This window comes from Oncorhynchus nerka, linkage group LG8, assembly GCF_034236695.1.
Source record: "Oncorhynchus nerka isolate Pitt River linkage group LG8, Oner_Uvic_2.0, whole genome shotgun sequence".
NCBI classification, from domain to species: domain Eukaryota; kingdom Metazoa; phylum Chordata; class Actinopteri; order Salmoniformes; family Salmonidae; genus Oncorhynchus; species Oncorhynchus nerka.
The window spans coordinates 13,071,961-13,079,762 of NC_088403.1; the positions used below are offsets into that span (position 1 = coordinate 13,071,961).

The 7,802-nt window shown below is 44.3% G+C and overlaps 1 long non-coding RNA gene across 1 annotated transcript in view; it reads right to left on the bottom strand.

The window, feature by feature from the left end:
• Positions 1-716: 716 nt before the first annotated feature.
• The window catches only part of LOC135572754 (uncharacterized), a 15,178-nt gene continuing 8,092 nt past the window's right edge, over positions 717-7,802 (bottom strand). Inside the window, exons 2-3 of the long non-coding RNA XR_010464464.1 lie at positions 2,631-2,742; positions 717-2,194 (exon numbers count right to left, since the gene is read on the bottom strand). This is a non-coding gene — a long non-coding RNA (uncharacterized LOC135572754). The remainder of the gene's footprint in view (positions 2,195-2,630; positions 2,743-7,802) is intronic.

Genomic DNA, 7,802 nt, shown 5'->3' on the forward strand with positions numbered 1-7,802 from the left:
GACAGAGAGAGAGAGAGACAGAGGCAGAGAGAGAGAGCAAGAGAGAGAGAGAGAGCAAGATAGAGAGTGAGAGACAGAGACAGAGACAGAGAGAGCAAGAGAGAGAGAGAGAAAGAAATATAGAAAAAGAGAGAGGGGACGTCACCTCCTCGTCCTCAGCCCTGAGATGACAAGCTAGAGGCTTTATTAAGGACCAAGACCCCCTCAGAGTTTTAGACATCTCAAAACTCATTTTAGAGAGAAATAATCCCATTGAAAAGTTTATTTCTGAAGAGTGAAATCTGTAGTGACATTTCTGTTAAACATGTAACTCATGTATCGTCAAGCAGGCTTACTCACAATCCAATGAGTTAGCTATTAGCAAGGAGGAAATGGAAATGCCCCCCCACCCTGCATCCTGTTAAGCATTATTTCAGACATTCATTCAAGATGAGCTTTGTTCATATGGAGTTCCCAGCAGACCACCCGGCTATGCACGACCCAACCCAGAGTTTAATAGAGAACAGTGAAGCTCCATAGGGAACACCCGGCCAAACAGGATCTAACCCAGAGTTTAGTAGAGTACAGTAAATCTCCATAGGGAACACCCGGCCAAACAGGATCTAACCCAGAGTTTAGTAGAGTACAGTGAAGCTCCATAGGGAACACGTGGCCAAACAGGATCTAACCCAGAGTTTAGTAGAGTACAGTAAACCTCCATAGGGAGCACCGTAGAGTACAGTAAATCTCCATAGGGAACACCTGGCCAAACAGGATCTAACCCAGAGTTTAGTAGAGTACAGTGAAGCTCCATAGGGAACACCCGGCCAAACAGGATCTAACCCAGAGTTTAGTAGAGTACATGAAACCTCCATAGGGAACACGTGGCCAAACAGGATCTAACCCAGAGTTTAGTAGAGTACAGTGAAGCTCCATAGGGAACACCCGGCCAAACAGGATCTAACCCAGAGTTTAGTAGAGTACAGTGAAGCTCCATAGGGAACACCCGGCCAAACAGGATCTAACCCAGAGTTTAGTAGAGTACAGTGAAGCTCCATAGGGAACACCCGGCCAAACAGGATCTAACCCAGAGTTTAGTAGAGTACAGGAAACCTCCATAGGGAACACGTGGCCAAACAGGATCTAACCCAGAGTTTAGTAGAGTACAGTAAACCTCCATAGGGAACACGTGGCCAAACAGGATCTAACCCAGAGTTTAGTAGAGTACAGTAAACCTCCATAGGGAACACCCGGCCAAACAGGATCTAACCCAGAGTTAGTAGAGTACAGTAAACTTCCATAGGGAACACGTGGCCAAACAGGATCTAACCCAGAGTTTAGTAGAGTACAGGAAACCTCCATAGGGAACACGTGGCCAAACAGGATCTAACCCAGAGTTTAGTAGAGTACAGTAAACCTGCATAGGGAACACCCGGCCAAACAGGATCTAACCCAGAGTTTAGTAGAGTACAGTAAACCTCCATAGGGAACACGTGGCCAAACAGGATCTAACCCAGAGTTTAGTAGAGTACAGTAAACCTCCATAGGGAACACGTGGCCAAACAGGATCTAACCCAGAGTTTAGTAGAGTACAGTAAACCTCCATAGGGAACAATACTCAGAGGAGGAAAGGAACCATGCTTCAACATTATAATAATTTAATTCTCCTTCTAAATGAGCAACAAAACATCTGCTTCTCATAATAAGGTGACTGGGATTAGTAGGGACATACATACACAAGCACGTACACACGTACAGACATGAACACGCACATGCAAGGATGCACACACACACACAGGCACGCACACACACCCCTGCACAGTCAGCGTCAAGGGAGAGGAAGAAAGGCCGACAAGAATAACAGATAAGAACTGAATTCAGGTCTTCATAATGGAGAAAATATAGTGATGCATTTGGGCTGCTATTTGATTATAACAGATAAGAACTGAACTCAGGTCTGTTTTCATAATGGAGAAAATATGGTGTGGCATTTGGGCTGCTATGTGATTATAACAGATAAGAACTGAACTCAGGTCTGTTTTCATAATGGAGAAAATATGGTGTGGCGTTTGGGCTGCTATGTGATTGTTGTTATTTCTGGCTCCAGACTTTATTAATAAATGAACTGAGACAGATGTTCAACACTTGTCATTCTGTTGTTGTGGTCCATGTGTCGCTCTTCCTGTTAAGAAGTGATTTCCTTCTCCTGTTTCAGCTGAGAAAACAGAAAGGAAACGGCACGTTAAAATAACACGTCATTCACAGTTCATTTAGAAAACAAATGACTTTAGAGTCTAAATGAAAACTGGAATACGTGGGAACCCATCTACAAGACAAAACATCTCATGGCATATCATGCTCAGATTGGTGTGTGTGTGTGTGTGTGTGTGTGTGTGTGTGTGTGTGTGTGTGTGTGTGTGCGTGCCTGCATGCTTGTGTGTGTGAGTGTGGGTATGTTTGTCTGCCAGTGTACTGTATGTGTGTGTGTGTGTGTGATTGTGTGAGTGTGGGTATGTTTGTCTGCCTGTGTACTGTATGTGTGTGTGTGTGTGTGTGTGTGTGTGTGTGTGTGTGTGTGTGTGTGTGTGTGTGTGTGTGTGTGTGTGTGTGTGTGTGTGTGTGTGTGTGTGCCTGTGTGTGTGTTGCATCACCCTAATTCTACTCCATAGCGACTCCCTCCATAGCAGCTCTCCTGTACCCTGCTAGAATGTAGGCCAGGCCAGGGACCAGGCTCTGTGTATACAGAGTCATAATGATATGCCTCTAGGGAGGAGAGAGCAGAACAGAGTCACTCAAGTGGAACAAATACACACTGCCCTGTTACACCATAATGCACAAGCCATGACAGAAGGGTGGGAATCCGATGACCAACATACATGTAAACATTGCTGGCTCGCCGGCTTCTACATATAGTTTGCTGAGTTTCCAGGTTGCCCTAGTTGTTTCCAGGTTACCCTAGATGTTTCCAGGTTACCCTAGATGTTTCCAGGTTACCCTAGATGTTTCCAGGTTGCCCTAGTTGTTTCCAGGTTACCCTAGATGTTTCCAGGTTGTCCTAGATGTTTCCAGGTTACGCTAGATGTTTCCAGGTTGCCCTAGTTGTTTCCAGGTTACCCTAGATGTTTCCAGGTTGCCCTAGTTGTTTCCAGGTTACCCTAGATGTTTCCAGGTTGCCCTAGATGTTTCCAGGTTACCCTAGATGTTTCCAGGTTACCCTAGTTGTTTCCAGGTTACCCTAGATGTTTCCAGGTTACCCTAGATGTTTCCAGGTTACCCTAATTGTTTCCAGGTTGTCCTAGATGTTTCCAGGTTGCCCTAGATGTTTCCAGGTTGCCCTAGATGTTTCCAGGTTACCCTAGATGTTTCCAGGTTACCCTAGTTGTTTCCAGGTTACCCTAGATGTTTCCAGGTTACCCTAGATGTTTCCAGGTTGCCCTAATTGTTTCCAGGTTGCCCTAGATGTTTCCAGGTTGCCCTAGATGTTTCCAGGTTACCCTAGATGTTTCCAGGTTACCCTAATTGTTTCCAGGTTACCCTAGATGTTTCCAGGTTACCCTAGTTGTTTCCAGGTTACCCTAGATGTTTCCAGGTTACCCTAATTGTTTCAAGGTTACCCTAGATGTTTCCAGGTTATCCTAGTTGTTTCCAGGTTACGCTAGATGTTTCCAGGTTACCCTAGATGTTTCCAGGTTGTCCTAGATGTTTCCAGGTTATCCTAGATGTTTCCAGGTTACCCTAGATGTTTCCAGGTTACCCTAAATCCACTTCAATCACTGTAGATGAAGGAGAAGATTTGTAATCCTTGAGACAGCTGAGACATGGATTGTGTATGTGTGCCATTCAGAGGGTGAATGGGCAAGACAACATATTGAAGTCCCTCTGAACAGGGTCTGGTAGTAGGTACCAGGAGGACCGGTTTGTATTGAGAACTGCAACGCTGCTGGGTTTTTCAAGCTCAACAGTTTCTTGTGTGTATCAAGAATGGTCCACCACGCAAAAGATATCCAGCCAACTTGACACAACTGTGGGAAGCATTGGAGTCAACATGGGCCAGCCTCCCTGTGGAACACTCTCTACATCTTGTAGAGTCCATGCCCTGACAATTTGAGGCTGTTCTGAGGGCAAAGGGGGGTGTAACTTAATGTTAGGAAGGTGTTCCTAATGTTTGGTATACTCAGTGTATAACAATTTTATGGTATAATATCCAGGACAATGCTTTACTCTGTGTTAAACTGTTTATATAGGTTAAGTTATGCTGTAAATGACACAGAGGAGGATGAAGAACAGAGAGAGAGAGAGAGAGAGAGAGAGAGAGAGAGAGAGAGAGAAAGGGAGAAAGAGAGAGAGAGAGAGAGACCGTGTCGAAGTAACAATGTTTATTACAGCAACAGGGGCAAAGGTACAGGACGGCAGGCAGGCTCAGGGGTTGGCAGCTTGGTTATGCAGGTGGGTACAGGGTCAGGACAGGCAGCTTGGTTATGCAGGTGGGTACAGGGTCAGGACAGGCAGCTTGGTTATGCGGGTGGGTACAGGGTCAGGACAGGCAGCTTGGTTATGCAGGTGGGTACAGGGTCAGGACAGGCAGCTTGGTTATGCGGGTGGGTACAGGGTCAGGACAGGCAGCTTGGTTATGCGGGTGGGTACAGGGTCAGGACAGCTAGCGTGGTTATGCAGGTGGGTACAGGGTCAGGACAGACAGCTTGGTTATGCAGGTGGGTACAGGGTCAGGACAGGCAGCTTGGTTATGCAGGTGGGTACAGGGTCAGGACAGGCAGCTTGGTTATGCAGGTGGGTACAGGGTAAGGACAGGCAGCTTGGTTATGCAGGTGGGTACAGGGTCAGGACAGCTAGCGTGGTTATGCAGGTGGGTACAGGGTCAGGACAGACAAGGGTCAAAAACCATGAGGACAAGAAAAGAGAGACTGGGGAAAAGCAGGAGCTGACAAACAAGACAAACTGGCAACAGAGAAACAGAGAACACAGGTATAAATACACAGGGGATTATGGGGAAGATGGGCAACACCTGGAGGGGGGTGGAGACGATCACAAAGACAGGTGAAACAGATCAGGGTGTGACACTGTCTCTCTCTATCTATCTCTATCACTCTGTCTCTCTAGCTCTCCTAGTCCTCAACAGATGGAGACAGGAGGATATGAAGGAGACTTCATGAGGAGAGAGTGTAGACAGGGGTTTTCCCTCCCAATCAAACCACAGGGCTTCATCTAAGGAACCAAACATGGCAGTGTACCATGTAATGGTGCGTATCTGCGGCAGGTGGACTCTGAGGCGTAACGGGCTGTATTGTTGAAAGGGAAGTTTTCAGACCCCCAGGGGGATTCTCTGGAGGGCTTTCTCAGGAGGAAATACACACACACACACACACACACACACACACACTAACCCTAAGCCCTCACATGTTGGATGTCATAGTTGACCGGCTTTGGATAGTGACGTTTCCCCTGATCTAATTTAGATCCTGGTTTCCAGTCTGGTTTCAGTGGGTTTAGTCGTATTAACACACAATACGTGTATTTACTACATCATTAATCATTCATTCATTTCATCTCCATTTCACCCTCAAACCCTGAACAGGCAGACAGTCAGATCACTGTTAGTATTGTTTTGAAAGAGAAAGCCCAGGCTTTCATCATCTGACCTTACCATTATGGCAGCTCCATGGACACACCAGTACATCATTACACCCCCCTCTCCCTCTCTCTGAAATAGAATGGTTGTAGTCAAGGAGGATATTCCGGCACTTAATTACAGACCCCAATAAACAAAGATAGTTTGTGTTAGAAAGGAAAATGAGTACTGTGGTTCTGCATCACAGTAAAAGTACACATTTCTCACCAACATGGTGGACACCTCAATTTGTCAAAATACTTTTCTATCCACAGATCTCTACAGTACCAACACTGTAGTTTTTAAAACCTTTATCTAACTAGGCAAGTCAGTTAAGAACAAATTCTTATTTACAATGACGGCCTACCGGGGAACAGTGGGTTAACTGCCTTGTTCAGGGGCAGAATGACAGATTTTTACCTTGTCAGCTCGGTGATTCAATCCAGCAACTTTTTGGTTACTGAACCAACGCTCTAACCGCTAGGCTACCTGCCACCCTGTAGTGAAACTACGGTAACCACAACTACCTTGTTTACAGGGCTACCGGTACCGTAGCTATAGCACAGTTCTGTTCTCTGAAATGCTGTGTTCTGAAATGCTGTGTTCTGAAATGCTGTGTTCTGAAATGCTGTGTTCTGAAATGCTGTGTTCTGAAATGCTGTTCTCTGAAATGCTGTGTTCTGAAATGCTGTGTTCTGAAATGCTGTGTTCTGAAATGCTGTGTTCTGAAATGCTGTGTTCTGAAATGCTGTGTTCTGAAATGCTGTGTTCTGAAATGCTGTGTTCTGAAATGCTGTGTTCTGAAATGCTGTGTTCTGAAATGCTGTGTTCTGAAATGCTGTGTTCTGAAATGCTGTGCAGACTTTAGTACTGTGTGAGTATTGTGTTAGTAGTGCGTTAGTATTGTGTTAGTACTGCATTAGTACTGCGTTAGTACTGTGTTAGTACTGTGTTACTAGTGCGTTAGTATTGTGTTAGTAGTGCGTTAGTATTGTGTTAGTAGTGCGTTAGTATTGTGTTAGTAGTGCGTTAGTATTGTGTTAGTAGTGCGTTAGTATTGTGTTAGTAGTGCGTTAGTATTGTGTTAGTACTGCATTAGTACTGCGTTAGTACTGTGTTAGTACTGTGTTACTATTGCGTTAGTACTGTGTTAGTACTGTATTACTATTGCGTTAGTACTGGGTTAGTATTGCTTTAGGACTGTGTTAGTACTGTGTTTGTACTGTGTTAATATTGCGTTAGTTCTGTGTTAGTATTGCGTTAGTACTGTGTTAGTATTGCTTTAGGACTGTGTTAGTACTGTGTTTGTACTGTGTTAATATTGCGTTAGTTCTGTGTTAGTATTGCGTTAGTACTGTGTTAGTACTGTGTTACTATTGCGTTAGTACTGTGTTAGTACTGTGTTACTATTGCGTTAGTACTGTGTTAGTACTGTATTACTATTGCGTTAGTATTGTGTTAGTACTGCATTAGTACTGCGTTAGTACTGTGTTAGTACTGTGTTACTATTGCGTTAGTACTGTGTTAGTACTGTATTACTATTGCGTTAGTACTGGGTTAGTATTGCTTTAGGACTGTGTTAGTACTGTGTTTGTACTGTGTTAATATTGCGTTAGTTCTGTGTTAGTATTGCGTTAGTACTGTGTTAGTACTGTGTTAATATTGCATTAGTACTGTGTTAGTACTGTGTTAGTATTGCGTTAGTACTGTGTTAGTACTGTGTTAGTACTGTGTTAGTACTGTGTTAGTACTGCGTTAGTATTGCGTTAGTATTGCGTTAGTACTGTGTTAGTACTGTGTTAGTACTGTGTTAATATTGCATTAGTACTGCGTTAGTACTGCGTTAGTACGGCGTTAGTACGGCGTTAGTACTGTGTTAGTACGGCGTTAGTATTGCATTAGTACTGTGTTAGTACTGCGTTAGTACTGTGTTAGTACTGTGTTAGTACTGTGTTAGTACTGCGTTAGTACTGTGTTAGTACTGCGTTAGTATTGCGTTAGTACTGCGTTAGTACTGCGTTAGTACTGTGTTAGTACTGTGTTAGTATTGCGTTAGTACTGCGTTAGTACTACGTTAGTACTGTGTTAGTACTGTGTTAGTTCAAACCCTCTTTGACTTCATTATTATAATACGGTCCTTCCTGAAACAGACAGGGTGGCATCATCATCTGATGAAATCGGACCAATCAAAGCGTTT